Here is a 20,747-nt window from a genome sequence, read left to right as displayed (position 1 = left end):
GAACATTTCTTTTGGTGCTTCTCAGCCACTCCATATTCCTCAGCTATGAATTCTTTGTGTAGCTCTGAACTGCAATTTTTAATAGGGTTATTAGTCTCCCTGCAGTCCAACTTCATGAGTTCTTTGTATATTTTGGATATTAGCCCTCTATCAGTTGTAGGATTAGTAAAGGTCTTTTCCCAGTCTGTTGGTTGCTGTTTTGTCCTAACCACAGTGTCCTTTGTCTTACAGAAGCTTTGTAGCTTTATGAGGTCCCACTTGTCTATTCTTGATCATAGAGCATAAGCCATTCGTGTTTCGTTCAGGAAATTTTTTCCAGTGTCCTTGTGTTCAAGATTCTTCCCTGCTTTTGCTTCTATTAGTTTGAGTGATCTGGTTTGATGTAGAGGTCCTTGATCCACCTGGACTTAAGCTTTACACAGGGCAATAAGAAGGGGATGATTTGTACTCCTCCATATGCTGACCTCCATTTGAACCAGCACCCTTTGCTAAAAATGCTATCCTTTTTCCACTGGATGCTTTTGTCTCCTTTGTCAAAAATCAAGGGACCATAGGTGTGCTGGTTCATTTCTGGGTCTGCAGTTCTATTCCACTGGTCTATCTTCCTGTCTCTATACCAATACCATACAGTTTTACCACTAATGCTCTGTAAACTGGTTGAGTTCAGGGATGGTGATTCCCAGGGAAGTCCTTTTATTGTTGAGGATAGTTTTAGCTATCCTGCGTTACTTGTTATTCCAAATGAATTTGCAAATTGTTCTATCCAACCCTATGAAGAATTGGAATTGAATTTTGATGGAGATTGCATTGCAACTGTAGGTCACTTTGGGAAAATGGCCATTTTTACTATCTTCATACTGCCAACCCACGAGAATGGGAGATCTTTCCATTTTCTGAGATCTTCTTCAATTTCTTTCTTCATATCATGAAGTTCTTGTCACACAGATCTTTCACTTGTTTGATAAAAGTCACACTGAGGTATTTTTATATGATTTGGGACTGTTATGAAAGGTGTCATTTCCCTAATTTCTTTCTCAGCTTGTTTATCTTTTGTGTAGTGGAAGGCTACTGATTTGTTTGAGTTAATTTTATACCCAGCCACTTTGCTGAAGTTGTTTATCAGGCTTAGGAGTTCTCTGTTGTAACTTTTGGGGTGTCCGATGTATACTACCCTATCCTCTGCAACAGTGATATTTTGACTTCTTCCTTTCCAATCTGTATCCTTTTGACCTCCCTTTGTTGTCTGAGTTCTGGCTAATGCTGGGGACAACATACAATGGAGACATCTCAGTAGCCTGCAGTAGCTTTTTGTCAAAACTCGTTGTTTCCATTTCTCCAAACCTTAGCCCTGGACAACGGCTGTATAGATTTCATTTGTGTGGGACTGCCTATCAGTTTGCCTTGGTGTGCACAATTATTGTATTATATCTGACTTTCCTACTTCTTTCTCCTTCTGCTCTGGTGAATTCTGTGAAACTAGATGTTCCTTGATGTTATGATTCTTAGACAATTGGAAATTGATGCATAGGGGCACAGCACAGCACAGCCCTAGTGGCCCAGGTGGATACTGTGTGTTCTCATCTTGGAAAAAATGTAATAACTGCAGAATTGTAGTTCCAGATTAGGGTTTGACTTGCAAAGACAGCTTGAAGAAAATAAGAGAAAATGAATTAGAGCCAACATTGGGACCCCAAGAAAGGAAAAAGTTATTGAAATTAGGAAGTAAGTTTTACATAATATTATAGACTAGTTAAGGAAGTATAGAATATATAAAATAATATACTAGTAAACTAAGTCTAACTACTGGAACCCTTATGAGAGTCATTGTGTGCAAGGAACAGAACGCTAGTGGAATTAGTGTGCTAAGGGTTACCTTGATTCTTTCTGGCCACTGCCTGGCAGTTTTGCCTATGTCATTTATCATTAGAGTGTCACAGGAAAATGCAATTAGCTGATCTCGGAGCTTTGGACTCTGAAGTATAAAAGTAAAGAGTTAAAGTTTAAATAATGATAAGTTTACAATTATTATTTGGTCTCTGAAGTATAAAAGTAAAGAGTTAAAGTTTAAATAATGATAAGTTTACAATTATTATTATTATATTGGCCACAGGTCTGGGTATAGGGGGAAGCCTGAAACTTTGGAGAACAGTTGTAATTCTTAGTTCTTGGTGAGATGTAGTCATTCTTTGCATTTGATTTGGCAATGATTACACAATGTCTTTTTTCTACCTGCTTTTGGATTATTAATAAAGGACTGGGGCAAGAGAAAGGCTACGGAACATGTGAAGAGTAAATAAGAGAGAACATGAGCTAGTGAATGAGACAGTAAATGACAGAGCAAATGTAAGAACAAATGTGAGAGCGAATGAGAGAGCATGAGAAGAGCATGTGAAGAGTGAGTGGAGAGAGAATGTGAAGAGTGAATGAGGGAGCTAATGAGAGAGCGAGTCTGAGAACAAATATGAGAGCCAGGGAGAGAGCATGAGGAGAGCATGTGAGAATGAGTGAGAAGAGAATGTGAGGTGTGTATGAAGATTGTGTGTGTGAGTGACAGGAGAGTGCATGTGGTGTGTGTGAGATATGTATGAGTTGTGTATGAAGAGTGTGTGTGTGCGTGACAGGAGAGTACATGTGGTGTGTGAGATATGTATGAGGTGTGTATGAAGATTGTGTGTGTGAGTGACAGGAGAGTGCATGTGGTATGTGTGAGATATGTGTGAGGTGTGTATGAAGAGTGTGTGTGTGTGCGTGACAGGAGAGTGCATGTGGTGTGTGTGAGATATGTATGAGTTGTGTATGAAGAGTGTGTGTGTGCGTGACAGGAGAGTACATGTGGTGTGTGAGATATGTATGAGGTGTGTATGAAGAGTGTGGGTGTGAGTGACAGGAGAGTGCATGTAGTGTGTGAGATATGTGTGAAGTGTGTATGAAGAGTGTGTGTGTGCGTGAAAGGATAATGAAAAGTCGTGTGCATGATTGTGGGAGTTTGAGAAAAGAAAACTGCAATAAAAAAGGCAGAGTGCACAAAAGAATGCAAAGTGTGTGCAGCCTCAAGCTGAGAGAGAGAGAGAGAGAGAGAGAGAGAGAGAGAGAGAGAGAGAGAGAGAATGATTTTAAGCCTTGAAGTTGCTTGTCAGTTTATACCCAAAGAGTCGTCTGTGGATATGTATTATGTGCCTTCCAGATATTCCTGCTTCCAGGTGAGAACTCTGATCCTGTGACAGAGGCCAGGAAAGGCTGACAGAATGGCTGCAACCCTGAGGGCAGAGGACAAAATATTTGGCCTAGACCTCCTAATTTATCTTTTCACCTGAAGCCTTATTATTAAATTTTCTTACTGGAATAGGACTACGATCCTGGTGAGGGTCTTCTCTCTTGGATACTTAATCAGTTCTTTGTTGTCACAGACTGTTTGAGCTTACTCCAGTCACTGGGACTTATTCACACCTTCAAATTTGCTGAACTTTTCAGATTTCTAACATTTGTGGCAAACTGAGTGACAAAAGCAATGAATGTTGAGCACTTCGCTGGGGTCCAGTGCATATGGAGCTATGGGTGTGTGGATATGGTAAGTCCCTAGGAGTTACTCTAAGAAAGTAGGACTGTGCTCTTAGGACCCCTGCGTGACCTCACTTCACTTTGCCAGCTTTGTGGGCTTCTACACTGCTGGTCTGAGAAGAACTGAAAACTAATGAAATAGATGTGTAGCCTCCCATTACCTTTGTCATTGTTAGGATATTAGTAGGAGAGGTTTGATTGAAATATTCTCTCAAAAATATTAACAAAACCACTGCCTCTTGTGTACCATCTGGATGAAGTACCAAGTTCACAGACAGTTCTTCACAAACTTCTCAAAGCCAGCAAACTGGAGCATGAAGAAAGCCAAGTCCAAGGCATTCAAAACCAGCATCCTCAACAATGCCCCCAGGTAAGGCTTTGGTAAAAGACGGGAGGTACTGAGACAGTTGGCCCTCATACACTCAGAGAAGACTGTGCCAGGAGAATTGGGGAAGGATTGTGGGAGAGAATAATTATCAGTAGTCAGTGAGCAGAACGTAAAGTGAAAAAGAAAAAATATATAAATAGAAATAAAATAAAGTTCTTTAACAAAATGGGACACAATGTATTTCTGAACTAACTCTACTGTGTTTACACTTGCACATGCTTTATATCTAGAGAGACTAGATGTGATAAAGTAGGATGCCCTTGTCGTTTACATATATGATGTACACTGCAAAGATTAATGAAGTGGATAACATGCAGATCACAGATCCATTGTTCCCTCGCATCTATGTGACTCTGCTTCCCTTTTCAAAACTGTGGAAGCCTCTGCTCATCCAGGTCTCAGGGCTCAACCAAAATGTAGTCCCCTATGATCTCTGGCCAAGTGCTCTTGTGTTCCCAAAATTACTCTGCCTCTGGCTGCAGAGGCACTGAAGGGCCAGCCTTCACCTTCAAGGTGCAACCACTCTTTCAGTCTTTACAGGCTCTCTGTTACTCAACTGAAGGTTTCAGCAGAGGCCTTTCATCTCAATAACAGAAGCTTACCTAATACAAAACATTGGGAAGCCATCCTACACTCCTGATTGCCTGCTTACCTGACACCAAACAACATACCTCTCTTCTTTATGCCTGTTTCCCTGATTTGAATGTAAATATTGTGTTCATCTGTGGCATTGATGGTAAGAATAAAATCCTTAACATGAATAAGAGGACCATGCAGAGCATGGCTTTACATTCTATATACAAATTGAATAGCTAGAGGGAATTACCAAAGAAAACAATAAGAATCCTAACAATAATTACAGAAATTATGAAATGAAATAAAACAAAAACAAAAGCAAAACCAAAAATACCTTGTGGGTGCTGGTATTAAAGGCATGTATTAACTCTGACCAGCTTTAAGGTATTTCCAATAAAAAGCAAACAAACAAACAAACAAACAAACAGCCTTATTACAGTTGCAGCAGGTGCAGGAGAGAAAGCTGGGAGATATCCTGTGCTGCTGCCCCCATGCTGTGATTCTGCAGCAACAACTTCCTTGGGAATAGGAACCTATATGCAGTGGGATCCCTTGCTGGACCTGTCATCTCAAAAATGGGGGCTTCTCTAATCCAAAACCTTGGAATCCTTTTTACTTCAGGCCAGGAATGAAGTCAGCCATCATTAGGGAAAGAGCAAGGGAAAAATTACATAGGAAAAAATATGTGCCTATATCAGAAAAGATCCTCAACTTCTAAGGCCTCCACAATCTCCACCCCTCTCTTCTGAGCTGTGCATAGAGATGTTGTATAACTCCAGATGGTAGGAAAAGGCAGAGTTCTTCCCAGAAAAGTCATACATGATTTTCACCCTGATATCTGTGAGGTGAGGTGGCATCGTATCACAGAGTCAGCTCACCCGGGATAAGAACACAGAAGCCACAGATGACAATGCCAAATGGACTCCCTCCTGAACTTATGGACCCATTAAAATTGAGGTTTAGCCTAACCTTAGGCCATTCCACTCCATGCCCATCCACCTGATTTTTATGTTTGCTATGAGTAAAAGATCAGAGTGGAGCCCCAAATATCCTCACGATAGGACTTGGAAATTCAGGAAGAATGATAATGGAGAAGGGATGGCTATGTGGTTACAATGTGGTAACTGGGTTCTGACCAGGAAACTCGTCCTTAGCCAATGGAGACTTAAAGCCAGGCCTCCTGCTTGGTCCAGTGCAGGCTAAGACTTCAGGGTCAGGCCAGCTCCTGAGCCCCACACAGGGCTGCCTGCATAGCCTTGTGACTGCATTAGAGCCAGAGTGCTCTCCGCCCCATCCTCTTCTCTCCTCTTTGTCACAGCCTTGGTCCCCAAGAGCACTTGTCAAACACCTTTATACATCTATGTCAATCTCAAAGTCAGATTCCCAGAGAATCAATCCCCATAGCTGACCATAAATGAGTATTCTTTGTGTGTGTGTGTATATATAATGTTGTAGAACACAGAATAGCGATTCTTGGTGAAAGCTTCGTGGACATGTGTCTTTGCACTGGGATCTTTCCACATGACTTAGATATCCTTGCCATGAGGTCATTACCAGTCACCTTGCCATTTCAGTTTCGTTTTCCTTTTGGATGCTATCGCTGTTTGATGTAAGATCCAAGGCTGAACTTCCATACTGGGCTATGGTTTCAGACTTGCTTTACAGCCATATGGCCCTCGGGTTGTTTCCTTTTGATCCTAGAGGTTGATTAATCTTTCCAGCAAGGCTTCCAGTACTTGATAGGTACATGCTGTCACAGCAGAGTTATACAGAATTCATATGCTGGCCTTCCTCTGATGGTGCTTACCTTTGCCAAGTCCTCAAACAGGGCAGCGCTTGGAAAAAAAAAAAACCCTGCAGGCAAAGAAATCATATATGTGGGTCTACCCCTGGCTCCTTGAGAAATGGAAGAGGAATATGGTCTTGGCTTACTGGAAGTCTTATCCCAAGACTAGGCAAGGGGACTCCCAGAGAGCACTAAGCCTTCTCCTCATCCATCATAGTCTGTATAGCCTGTGGCTTTCATGTGGTCAGTGTGATGACCTTAAAATGTCCTAGGTATTTCTGCCATGTTCTGTCTCTATACCTAGACATGACCTCAGGTGTACAGTCACATTGGAAACATAAAAAGCCTTGCATATGAATTGTGAAATTCAATGTGTGTTATATTTAAAATACCACAATAATTGAGTGGCCATTGCTACAGTAAATATTATTAGGGGGTTTCTACCCCACCGTAGATCATTATTTCCCAAATAAAAGACACAAAACTTTTAGATTTAGAATAAGCCTTAAAGTACTAGAGCTGGGCAGACATCAACCCTCTGTGCTATTTTTTCTGCTTCCCTGTCCATAACCCTGAGGTATTGCTTGCCATGCTCTGCCTGGGTCACTCCTGTTCTGTCAGGCTGCCCTCATGGTAATACACTCACGATCCACCTACCCTTTGGGGTGGTGTCTCCTTCCTTCCCCTCCATGTCCTTTCCTTCTCCTCATGGACCCTGCCTGAGCCCCCAGGGCAGGGAAACTTTGCTCCGTCCCCTCTCTTCTGCCCAGCCCATGTTGTACGGATTTTATTAACCAATCAGGGATAACTTAGGAGGCAAAAAAAATCTGGTATACATGAGGATCTCCTTGTCTTGGAGCAACCAGACCTTAGGGTACAGAATTTAGCATTTGAATATACACAAATGCCAGCACAGGCCAACCCATTATAGGTCGATCTACTTTGTAGTTGGACTCAAAGCTTGGCTCTCACACCCACTGGATCTTCAACCATGGAGAAGTTATTTTACCTTTGTGTGACTCAATTCCCCTATCTGCACAGTGAGGATGATAACGTGTGTTTAATTCACAGGATTGTCTTGGGGACTGACGAGTTAATATATCTAGTATTTAAACATTAAACACCATCTACTTTGCATAATTAATAAAAGTCTGTGGAAAGGGCAAAGTAATAAAGCCAGAAGAACATTTGATTTGGAAATGGGGCCATACAACTACCTCTAGTAACAAACTGAGAATCAGGGAATGGTGGAAGACTAAGGCCAGAGAATTTGGAAATCAAGGCCAGCCTGGGCTGCATAATAAGATCGTATCTCAAAATATCAAGAAAAGTCAGGTTCATAGTAATAATAAATCAACAAATAGCCATTGTAAAGAATTTACAAAAAGCAAAGCAGTGGAGCAGAGTGGATGCTGTGTGTCAAGTCCCTCTGCTGTCCATCTCTGGGACCAAGTATGCATCAGATCAGTGACGGGAATGGGGTGCTGAGAGCCTGGAGCAAAGGGATGCTGGCTGCATGGCCACATTTGAACAGCACTAAAGCAGGACTAAATGCTAAGAAAAAAATGCCATATTCAAACCATGTAAATTTTAATGTCCTCCAGAAAGGCAAAACCACAATTATTTTACTGTTTGTCAAGCTGTTTGTGTCACCAAACTTCTAATATTGGTAAGGATGTGGAAAACTCTTGTGATGCAAACCAGCTGCCAATAAGAAGAGCAACCACTGTCCTGACCAAGGTGACCTGGATGCTGTCAAATAGGCCGAGGCAGCCTGGACAGCCATCAGAGTATGTTTAACACACAGATATCTGCCATTTCAAAACGGGGAAAATGAAGCCTGACTTTTCCCCCCACTTTATGCAAAACCAAGAATACTCCAGCATTGAGGCTTACAAATAAAAATATGCCAAGAAACTTCATAGAATATACATTTCTCTTGTGTGTGCTACTGAGTGTGTGTGTTTTGTATGTGTTTTGTGTGTGTTTTGTGTGTGTGTATGTGTGAGTGTGTGTGTATGTGTGTGAGTGTGTGTGAGTGTGTGTGTCTTGTGTGCATGTGCGTGTGTGTGTGTGTGTGTGTGAGTGTGTGTGTATGTGTGTGTGTCTTTGTGCACTAATGCTTCAATTAACTGCTATGGTGAATACTATCCCCAACTCAATTATGAAGCTTAGTATTAAGCTGTGAGTAGTATGTGGAGAGTGGTCACAAAGAATAATTAGGAGTCCTCTTCTGTTAAGTTGTCTGAGACTTCCAAATGCTGCATGCTGTGAGTGGGCCTTACATCTCAGCACACTAACTCTATTAAAGTATAATTCCCATGTATTTTTCTTAAACAATTTTCTATGAAAACCTTTAATAATTTTTTCTCCCATTCATTTTTTTGGAGGGGACAAGGGTCTTTGTTTTGTTTTTTCTTTTTTCTTTGTTTTTTTCCTTGCTTATTTTAGGTCCACAGGATTTTCTGTAGCCTTTGAGGAAGTCCTAGATTTAGGACACTGGATCCATATACGTTAGGGAATTAACCAGTTCAGTGAGCACATTTTTTGTTTGTTTGGTTTCTGTTTTTCTTTTGAGATCTCACTGTGGGAACAGAGGAAGCCCTGAGGAAGTGCAGCCCTAAGTGGATGTGTGCTATAAATCTGATATGACCATGCCATGGACCCAAAGCCATTTATCCATGGGGAAAAGGCAAAGGCCCCCTTACCCCTTGAGGCTCAGAGACATGCCAAAGCCTTCCCAGGATGACATTGATAGCGTGTGCAGAAAAAGTCTTCTCTACCTTTCTCCCTGGCCCCATCTGGATATTTAAAGCCTGAAGACTGCTCCCTGCAGAGACTGCTCCTACTGAGATTAGCTAAATCTGCCCCTTGTCAGTTACATATGCATAGTCCTCCCCTCCTTGTTTATCTGCATGTAATGCCCACCTCCTTGCTTCCCTGTGCAACAGCCCTGCTTTCTGGCCAGCTCTATATAATAAACATGCTGAGCTTCTGGGATGCTGCATTTTCTCCAGCCCACGGACCCAGCCTTCCCCATGTATGTTTGTCCAATGTCATTCTTCATTTCCTCCTCACCCATGTCAGGCCCAAGTCCCTGGAGCCACTCAAAGGACTTGGCAATCTCAGTCTGCTCCACTTTGAAGGAACTGCTTTCTACACTGAAATCTAAAGCACACAGTGGGTTCAGCTCCCTCTCAAGTGTCTTTGGTGAGGGTTGGGGTGGGTGTGAGACCAGTTACATTCTGACTATTGCAGATGAGTAAAGGATTCACAGTTTGCTTTTGGTGAAGTTGAGCTCCCCAAGAGGCTATCATTGCCAACGTTTTCCCAAGTCTCCTTCTAGAAGGTCAACTGACTCCTAGGTGAGTCTTTGGTTACACTGCCTCAGTTTTCTGTGGCTACACTGTCCAAATGGCACCCACTGGTCACACATGGCTATTTGAGATGAACTAAACTTAGAACTAAAATCTGCCTCTTTAGTCACAGCAGGCAAACCAGGAGGCAAACAGCCAGCCAGAATCCATAGCCAGAAACACTGCAGATATAGAATATTTCTATCATCTAGAAATTTCTCCTGGACAGCAGTGGTCTAGGTTCTTGGTGTCTGGTTTTTCCTCCAGGGAGAATTACTTGCTGTACTAATATCCAAAGGTTTATTTTTAAAGCGACTTTAACAAAATATGACTTACTCATCCCCAAATTAATCCAGTTTAAGTGTACAGTGCAATGGTTCCCCATAAATCTACCCGAGTTCATCGCTACACCACAGAACAAAAGAACGAGAGTGTATGCAGTTATGTAAAATGGTATGCAACAGTATTGACCACTGCATAACTATACTGCACTACTTTTGAATTCTTCAAAATTCAGGCCTTTTATTGATAGTTGTACAAAAATACATTATCCTAGTGTTGAGAAAATATTATACAGTATTTCATCTGGGCTTTATATTTCATTGAGACTTTAATATTTTTGCCTCTTTTGCTAGTATCGTTAGATTCTTTATAAGAGTTTTACTTTGTGGAGTTGGCTTTTTTTTTTTTTTTTTTTTTTTTTGCCAATCTGGTCAGTATTGGATGCCATTTCAATGTTCTCAGGATTTTGAGGAAAATAATACCACAATGATAAAGTGATATTAATTTTCTTGAGCCATTTACATATGTATATACACACATATGGGAAGTTATGTATACATATATCTATGCTATACTGTGTAGAATACAATTCTATTATACGTCAACATATACAGTTTACTCAATATGATTTCTGTGAATGTTATCACTCCTGGGGAAATATTAAGAGACTGAATAAACATGTACAATATTTGCAGAATGCACATAAAATTGAAGATGGTATATAATCAAAAATGTGAAATGTATCACTTACAGTTTTCATATCGAACGCACTTTAAAATTTTAATAGATTAGAAAAATTTAAATCATCTTTACCCAATTTCATGTTTTTTTTTCACAATGTATCTCCTGGATGATTTGAATTATAATTATATATGTTGCTCAAGATCCTTTTAACAACAGTAACCTAATGCCTTAAATGTGTTTCTGATATTTCTATTCACTTGATCACTGTTTAATAATTGTACCAAGTTGATAGCTGTAATTTTTTATCATTTTAAGAATGTAAATTTCATGTGTGTGTATACACTTTTGATCCTAACTCTTTGGAGGCATAGGCAGGTGGATCTCTTTTTGAGGTCAACCTGGTCTACATAGGAAAACCCTATCTTAAAAAAGCAATCAATAGGGGGTTGGGGATTTAGCTCAGTGGTAGAGCACTTGCCTAGGAAGCACAAGGCCCTGTGTTTGGTCCCCAGCTCCGAAAAAAAGAACCAAAAAAAATCAATCTATAAATAAGCAAATAAATAAAAAGAATTTAAAACACTTGAAATTAATATGAACATAATCACATCTTTAATAACAATTGATTTTTTATTGCAGATAATTCATATAATCCATTTACAAAATGCTATATAGTGTCATATGGGACCTCAATTTCATCGTAAAATAAACCTGCTTTTCTCTTTTCATTGGTTGCTCTTAGTTAACATTTTCATACACATATATAATTTATTCTGATTATTCTCTCCCCCACATTGTCTCATCCCCTCCCCTATGACTTAAACTTATACAGTCTTCTAAATTTAGGCTTTCCAAATTTAGGATTTCTCTTTTATTTATTATAAATGTATATTCTTTTACTTTTCCATCTACATTTTATTATATCTTAATAAGAAACCCATTGTGTCATTAGCATTATCTCAGTGCTTGGTAGGAGACATTCACATTCTTCAGTAGCTTGTCATCAGTGCAGGAAATGACATCGAGGTCTCTCTCTCTGTTTCTGTCTCTCTCTGTCTCCATCTCTCTCTGTCTCTGTCTCTCTGTCTCTCTGTCTCTTCTGTTTCTCTGTCTCTCTGTCTCTTCTGTCTCTCTGTCTCCCTCTCTGTCTCTTCTGTCTCTCTGTCTCTCTGTCTCTCTCTCCATCCCCTCCCCAATTGTTTTGTTTTCTAATACAAGGTCTCACACTTTAGTCTTGAACTCAAGACAATCCACCTACCTCAGCCTTGTGGGTGTTGGGATTCTAGGCATACACCATCTTGCCCAGTGAATTTTGTGACTCTCGTACATCCCTTTACTATTTCTGAATTATTTTTAATATTGCTGTGACCCTTTTCTAGCTTCTAGATGTGGATACATTAACTTGATTAGAAGGTTTTATTTTTAAAGATTTATTTATTTATGTACATGAACACTCTGCGAGTGTGCCTGCATGTCAGAAGAGAGCTTCAGACAGAAGAGGGCATTGGATCCCACTAGAGATAGTTGTCACCATGTGGTTGCTGGGAATTGAACTTGGGAGCAATGGAGAAGCAGCACTCTTAACCACCAAGCCATCTCTCCAGCCTGATAAAAAAGATTTTAAATTTCATTCTTTTTGTGTTTGTTTGCATCTTTCTTCTTGAGAACACTGTGATGGAATGTCCAAATGGTAATTAGTGGCGGTTGGTAGAAGGAGCCATATGTGTGATGCTGCCATATGTGTGAGGGGCTGGCAACAAGGTGCAGACCCAAGACCATGGCCCAGTGCCCTGAGGCTCGCCTGCTGGATGTGGGCTCTCAGCCCCATACAAGATGCCTTCAGGTGAGGAAAGGTGGTGGTGGCTTGCACCCTGCTGAGCCAGCCTAGGAGAGTGGCAACCACAATCACATTGTCCAAGCCCGGAGCCTGGGGCAGCGCGAAGCTCCGGAGGCAATGGCCACGGGTAGGTCACGGTGGTCCTGGGGACCACAAAAGCCGCCCTGGGCCTCCACAGAGCCCTGAGGGGGGACTGACTGGCTTGGGCGGAGTCCGGAGCTCCACACCACACGCCTCGCCATGTCCCGCCTCTCGGTGTTGCCTGCACCGCGGAGTGGGCACACGTGTCCTTCCCACCCCGCCGCTCGACCGCGCCGGAGCCCGGCCTCAGTGCACGCGGAGCTCGTGGGTGAGCGCGGGGCCTGAGGGGACGGGGCGCGCGCGTTATATTTGGCGCCCGCAGCAGCGCATGTGCCTGGGCGAGTTTTCCTTCCGCAGGTGCCGGCAGCCAGGGCGCCGCCGCCCAAGCTGACTCCTCTCTCTCCCTCTCCGACTCCGGCAGAGGTGATTCTGCCTGCACGATGTCCTCCTTCCTGTAGACGAGCTCTTCGCAGGCGCCACATCACGAACAAAAAGAGAAAAGAAAAAAATGAAAAGAAAAATCAGAAGAAGCTGACAGGGAAGGGGGCGGTAACGGCGTTGGGGGTCACCTCGGCCACGGGAGGGCGCGCTAAGACAGTGGCTGGGTTTCCAACGGAGACTGCAGCCTTGCAGTGTCCAGGGACGAAGCCCAGGCAAGCTCTGCCAGGGGACCTGGAGGCGTGGCGCTCGCGCGGACCCCTAGCCCGAACTCAGGTCTGGTACCCAGGGACAGCAAGCAGCAAGCAGGGCGGGCTGCACCACCAGAGCAGCAGACACAAGGTAGGTAGGAGACCCGCGTCCCTCCTTAGGCTCTTTCTGCCCCCCCCCCCGTACCCCTGTCCTGGGAAAGCAGTGGCAGAAGGAGGCAATGCAAAGTGAGCCCATTGGGTAGGGGAAGGGAGGGTTCAGGGATGTATGGAGAGTTGAAGGAGGGATTGGAAAGCCCGTGGCATTAGGAAAGAATGGAGAGGTAATCGGAGTGTGCATGAGAGCTGTGCTCTGACATCCCCAGAGCAACTTGGGGCTGTCACCTCTCTCCAGATTGACTTAGAATTAAATGACCTGTACTTGCCAGGGCAGGACAGGCTTTTCAGAGGCAGGTTAGCCTGGTGGCACACTCCCTGTAATGTTTCTATTGTATGTTAAAGGATGGGTATTTTGGGAATATATTTTCTTAAAACCTCAGGCAATGAATATGTATTATTTAATAGATTTCTTCTGATCTACTTTGTAATTGGTTGCCCCTTGCAAGAGATTGTATTTGGAGGATGCAAAATACCCTCCTTCAATTACTCGGAAAAAGGGAACATAAACAGGGATTTCCTCTTTTTTAGCCTCCAAAGCTCTGAGAGATTACAGTTCCGCATAATTTAATTCTTTCCTGCCTGCTATGAGCAGGCCTCCAGATGAGCAAGTTCCTTTGGAATGGTTTTGCTTGTTTTTTGTTTATTTTCCATGGTGCTGATTAGAAAGCCATGAATTGTTCTGTGAATTTTAAATTTCAAGAGGTGGCACCCAGAGTTTATGGTGGTTTCCTTCACACACTGCAGTGTAGTTGCAGCATAAAAAAATACTTCTTGTGACAAGAAGTGGAAAAAGAAAGTTGATGAGCTAAGAAAAGTAGAGCCTTGAGCCAGATCAACCATTTGGCTTCCTCAAATGTGGAGCAAGCATGGAATGTGGCTTTTTCAGAATCGAGGGGGTTTTAAGGATAGGGCAGTGAATGCTGTCTGGTGCTAACCTGTCCCTTTTGTGGCTGACAACCCTTAGGAGACAGGTCAGAATGTGCCAATAGCACAGAGTTGGCACTGGTGGTGTTTGAACTCAGAAGTGCTCAGGAACTGTGAAAGTTTCTCTGTTATCACCCTGGAGCCATCTAGTGAAATAGACCACTGTGATGCTGTGTAAGAGGCCATTGTGAGGGCTGGAGAGATGGCTCAGTGGGTAAGAGCACCAAGTGTTCTTCCAGAGGTCCTGAGTTCAAATGCCCGCGACCACATGGTGGCTCACAAATATCTGTAATGAGTACTGATGCCCTCTTCTGCTGTGTCTGAGGACAGCTGCATTGTCTCACATATAAATAAATAAATCTTACAAAAGATTGTCATCTACTGCAGTTTCTATGTGGACAGGGCACAGTTGAAGGGCTTAAAGATCAAGTACATTGCCTGTCTTTACAGATCAAGTGTATCACCTAACTTTTAAACCAAGAAATATAGTGTATTTTTTGCTGCTTGTGTAGCTTTTAGTGATGTATCTTTTCTCCTAGTACATCCTTTGTTTCCATAATAGTTGTTTTCAAGTATATATGATTATCGCTCCTATTTGCAGAGCTATTCAATATTTTTATTGGTTAAATATTTGTGGTGAATTTACATTGTGATATCAGTAAAATGCTATGTGAAAATTTTAGAGAATATACCGGTTTGGGTAATTGTAATAACCTTTCCCCTCAAGTGGTGGCCTGTTTTCACATTGAAAAGACTGGAATTCATTACCATCCATAGCAGGATTGATAGGGAAGCACAATGGACAGCGACAGTGTTGTTCCCTTTGACAGTTGTGGGAGCCAAGAAAGACGTGTGACTTGCTTTTTGTGATTTACCAAATCAAGACTCAGTATCATTACTATACAAGCCCATGGAAAAAATGATCAAGTTTTCAGAAATCACCAGTTGAAGAAATGGTGGTTTTGCTTATATTGAATTCTGAGTTTCAAAGTTATGTTTCATTTTTCTTTATTCCTTAATGAGGCTTTTTATTAAGTATTTTATTCACCATAACACACTTAGATGCACAGTGCTAGGATCGTAGTAGGTGCTCATTAAATCACTGACCATTGGGGAGGAGGAATGATAAGAAAGTATGTATTTTCTGTAAGTTCTGTTAGTTTTGGGAACAGGTGGTTTGAGGTTTACCATCATAGTTTGGTATCTTGTCCCACATAAGACAACTTGACAGAACCCCCTTTCTGGCCATTATGTTCAACTTATTTTTCTCTTAATCATTCTTGAAAATCATGGGAGTAGTGTGGAAAATTGATTTTACCTGCAGTATAGCAAAAACGCCAGTCTAAATAGGTAAGCAGTTATTTTCTCCATGAGCTGATGTCTTAAAACGTCTAGATTTAGGAATTTAGTGTTGTGTTTTCTAAACATACATGTACAGCATACAGATAACATCGTAATAGAATAAAGGAATCTTTTGATTTATCACCAAATTCCATAAAGCAGTGACTACTGCACAGCTCTCTTGGCCATATGAATAGCCGAAATTATATTTCACTCTTTTAAAGAAATAATGAAAGCACTTAAGGTTAAGCAAAGCCCATGGGAAAAGTTTGCTGTGGTGTTTCTCTTTGGTTTCTGGTGCTCTTTCTAGAGAATGACTTTAAGAAGTCAGGGTGGTCAGGTGGTCACTGTGGTCAGGCAGTCATGAGCAGATGGTTAAGCGATGTGCTAGGGCCCCATAGGCCAGTGAGCCCAGCTGAGAAGCAGAGTCTAGCCAGTGAGCCTAGCTGAAGAGCAGAGGCTAGCCAGTGAGTCTGACTGAAGAGCAGAGGCTAGCCCGTGAGCCTGACTGAAGAACAGAGGCTAGCCACTAAGCCTGACTGAAGAGCACAGGCTAGTCAGTGAGCCAGGCTGAAGAGCACAGGCTAGCCAGTAAGCCAGGCTGTAGAGCAAAGGATAGCCAGTGAGCCTGACTGAAGAGCAGAGGCTAGCCAGTGAGCCTGACTGAAGAGCACAGGCTAGCCAGTGAGCCAGGCTGAAGAGCACAGGCTAGCCAGTGAGCCTAACTGTAGAGCAGAGGCTAGCCAGTGAGCCTGACTGAAGAGCACAGGCTAGCCAGTGAGCCAGGCTGAAGAGCACAGGCTAGCCAGTGAGCCTAACTGTAGAGCAGAGGCTAGCCAGTGAGCCTGACTGAAGAGCACAGGCTAGCCAGTGAGCCAGGCTGAAGGCTGAAGATCAGTGATTTTAACCTTTATTTCTAAGTTCTTCAGTTTTCCTAAAAGACAAAAGTTTGCATCCATAAAGTTTGACTTAAACGGTTCTCCTTGCTCTCTTCTTCTTATCTCCTTTCCTCTTGCTCTTATGTCACAATAATTTCCTTACTCTCAATGCCTTACTCTGAACGCTATGCCTTTACTTCTAAGTTCTTCTTGAGTTCTGTTCTCTTCAGTTCAGTTCTGTCTAAAAAGCTTTCTCTCTCTTTGTCCTCAGCATTTGTATATCTTTCTGAACACAGCATCACATGGTGAAAAGTTCACCCCAAGTTTGCACAGGAATTCAAATCACAAGTTGGATAATCAGTTTATGACAGGGAATGTTTACATGCATATCCATGAAGAGTAATCATCAGGATAAACAGCTGTCACTAGCTCTGCACATTCATGGAGAGATAAAAGCTGTAATTTTTATGAGAAAAGAATAAGTGAAATTGCCTATAGGCAAATCCAGTCAATTATTTATGTTCTGTCCTTGCACTTTTGTAAATGATTAGTTCTCTTTTTATGAACCTTGATTAATTGGTTTATACCCTCTTAGGATGGGCTCTAATTTGTAGATGCCTACTTGGTATTGCAGAAGCAATTCACTCATGACAATTTAAGAAGGAAGAGTACTCAATGCAATTTTGATTACCAGAGAAAACATAATAGCTGTCCCATTATAAAGGAGCTTAAAATTACTAATCTAATTTTAGGAATTCTTATAGAATTATAAGAATTATAGGAATTAAGACATCATCTATTTGTCTGTACATCATCATGCCAAGACAATAAATCTTCGTTGCTCTGTGGTGATCTGCTCAAAAGAGTGGGGTAAAGAGCATGACAAATACAGAGGCAGATACTTGCAGCCAACCATTCAGCTGAGAGCAGGGTCCCCGATGGAGGAGTAAGAGAAAGGATTGAGGGAGCTGAAGGGGTTTACAGCCCCATAAGAACAACATTAAGAAACACCCAGAGCTACCAGGGCCGAAAACCACCATCCAAAGAGTACACATGGACGGACCCATGGCTACAGCTGCATATGTAGACGAGGATGGCCTTCTTGGGCACAAATGGGAGGAGAAGCCCTTGATCTTGTCAAGGCTTGATGCCCCAGTGCAGGGGAAACCAGAAGAGGGAGGCAGGTAGGCCTTGGTGTTTGGGTGGGTGTGGTAACACCCTCACAGTAGAAGGGGGAGGGGGTTTTATAAGGGGTTTTGTGGAAACCAGGAAAACGGATAACGTTTGAAATGTAACAAAAGCCCTCTCTGGGGAAGGGACAGCTGATAAGGTGCTCTAAGCCCCTACTTCCCTGCTGCCGCCCTTTGATCACGACTGTGGTGCATGATGTCAGCCTGGGACACTCCATGGGCTGCTGCTGGCACTGGTCCTGGCGTTCATGGCCAAGAGCATGATGAGCAAGGAGCACATGGTTTGTCCCGATTCAGAGCAGGGCGAGTGGCCACCAGAGCATAAGCACAGCTTCCTGTACGATCATGAGGTCTTCCTGGGCAAGGAGGACTCCAAGACCTTTGATAGCTAATCCTGAACGAGAGCAGGAGAGGCTGGGGAAAATTGTTGATCCAATCGACAGTGATGAAGGCGGCCTTGTTACTACTGAGGACCTGAAAGTTTGGATGAAACAGGTACAGAAAAGATACATCAACCAAAATGTGGCTAAACTCTGGAAGGATTATGATAGGGACATAGATGAAAAATCTCCTGGGAAGAATACAAGCAGGCTACCTATGGCTACTACCTGGGAAACCTTGCTGAATTCCAAGATAGCTCTGATCATCACAACTTTAAAAAGTTGCCTCCACGAGATGAGAGGAGGTTTAAGGCCTTGACGGTGACCTGACAGCTACTCAGGACGGGTTCATTGCTTTTCTGCACTAAGAGGATTTAGAACATATGAAGGAGATTGTAGTTCTGGAAATGCTGGAGAATATCGACAAGAACGGGGATGGTTTTGTGGACTAGGATGAGTACATTGTGGACATCTTTTTCTCATGAGGACAATTGCCCTGAGACCAACTGGGTTTTGTCTAGGGAGCAGTTCAATGATTTCCCAGATCTAAACAAGGATGGGAAACTGGATTAGGATGAGATTCACCATTGGATCCTCCCTCAGGACTATGACCATGCACAGGCTGAGGCCCAGCATCTGGTGTATGAGTCAGATAAAACCAAGGATGGGATGCTAACCAAGGAGGAGATTCTAGACAACTGGACCATGTTTGTGGGAAGCCATGCCACCAATTACAGGGAAGATCTTACCAAAAATCATGATGATCTTTGAAAGAAACTCATCCTCATGTGGCCAACAGTCACATGCTTTCTACGGTTATTCTGGGTGATTGCTATATTTGTCAAGTATATAGCAGTTGTGTCCCTAAACAATAAGAAACCTTTCTAAAGCTCAAAAAAATCATACATTGCACCACAAACAATAATAGTAGGAGACTTAAACACACCACTTTCATCAATGGACAGATCAGGGAAACAGAAATTAAACAGAGACACAGAAAGACTAACAGGTTATGAAACAAATGGATTTAACATATATTTATAGAACACTCCACCCTAAAACCAAAGGATATACCTTCTTCTCAGCATCCCATTGTACCTTCTCCAAAATTGACCATATAATCGGTCACAAAACAGGCCTCAACAGATACAGGAAGATAGAAATAATCCCATGCATCCTATCAAAAAACCACGGACTAAGGCTGCTGATCAATAACAACAAATAGGACAGAAAGCCCACATATACATGGAAGTTGAAGTCAATGACAACTTGGTCATTGGAGACATAAGAAAGAAATTAAAGACTTCTTAGAATTTAATGAAAATGAAGATACAACATACCCAAACTTATGGGACACAATAAAAGCAGCGCTAAGAGGAAAACTCATAGCTCTGTATGCCTGCAAAAAGAAACAAGAGAGAGCATATGTCAGCAGCTTGACAGCACACCTAAAAGCTCTAGAAAAAATTAAATAAACCCCAGAGGAGTAGAAGGCAGGAAATAATCAAACTCAGGGCTGAAATCAAACAAGAAGAAACAAAACCGAGTATCAAAAGAATCAGCAAACCCAGGAGCTGGTTCTTTGAGTAAATCAACAAGATACAGAAATGCTTAGCCATATTAACCAGAAGTCACAGAGAGTGTATCCAAATTAATAAAATCAGAAATAAAAGGGAGACATAACAACAAAATCTGAAGAAATTAAAAAGATCATCAAATCCTACTACAAAAACATATATTTAACAAAACTGGAAAGTGTGTTGAAAATTGACAATTTTCTATACAGATACCAGGTACCACAGTTAAATCAGGAACAAATAAACCATCGAAACAACCCCATAACTCATAAAGACATAGAAACTGCTATTAAACATCTCCCATCCAAAAAGAGCCCAGGACCAGATGGATTTAGTGCAGAATTCTATCAGACCTTCATAGAAGACTTCATACCAATACTGTCCAAACTATTCCGCAAAATAGAAACAGACAGAGCACTACCAAACTCCTTCTATGAAGCCACAATACCTAAACCACACAAAGATACAACAAAGATAGAGAAATTCAGACCTATTTTATTTATGAATATTGATGCAAAAATGCTCAATAAAATTCTTGCAAACTGAATCCAAGAACACATCCAAACAATCATCCATCATGGTCAAGTAGGCCTCCTAGCAAGGATGCAGGGATGGTTTAATATACGGAAGTCCATCAACGAAATTCATCGTATGAACAAAGTCAAAACCACATGATCATTTCATTAGATGCTGAGAAATCATTTGACAAAATTCATTACCCTTTCATTAATAAAGTCCTGGAAAGATCAGGAATTGAAGGCCTGAATCTAAATATAGGAAAATGCAAAATACATCAAACCTGTACCTAACATCAAACTAAACTTAGAATATTGAAGGAATCCCACTAAAATCAGGGACTCGACAAGGCTGCCCACTCTTTCCCTACTTAAGTACAATATGGTACTTAACGTCCTAACCATAGCAATCAAACAATGAAAGTAGGTCAAAGGGAAAAAATTAGAAGGGATGAAGTCAAAACACTAATATTTGAAGATGATATGATAGTCTACTTAAGCAACACCAAAATTCCACCAGAGAACTACTTAACCTGATCAACAACTTCAGCAAACTGTCCGAGTATAATATTAACCCAAACAATTCAGTAG

General features: G+C 41.9%; 1 pseudogene; it reads left to right on the top strand.

Annotated features, from left to right (window-relative positions):
* Positions 1–12,704: 12,704 nt before the first annotated feature.
* Positions 12,705–20,480, top strand: LOC134480444 (reticulocalbin-1-like; annotated as a pseudogene).
* Positions 20,481–20,747: the final 267 nt, after the last annotated feature.

Source organism: Rattus norvegicus, chromosome 9 (genome assembly GCF_036323735.1).
Source record: "Rattus norvegicus strain BN/NHsdMcwi chromosome 9, GRCr8, whole genome shotgun sequence".
In the NCBI taxonomy this organism is placed as follows: domain Eukaryota; kingdom Metazoa; phylum Chordata; class Mammalia; order Rodentia; family Muridae; genus Rattus; species Rattus norvegicus.
The sequence above is the reverse complement of the archived record's forward strand: the minus strand, read 5'-3'. Positions and strand labels throughout refer to the sequence as shown.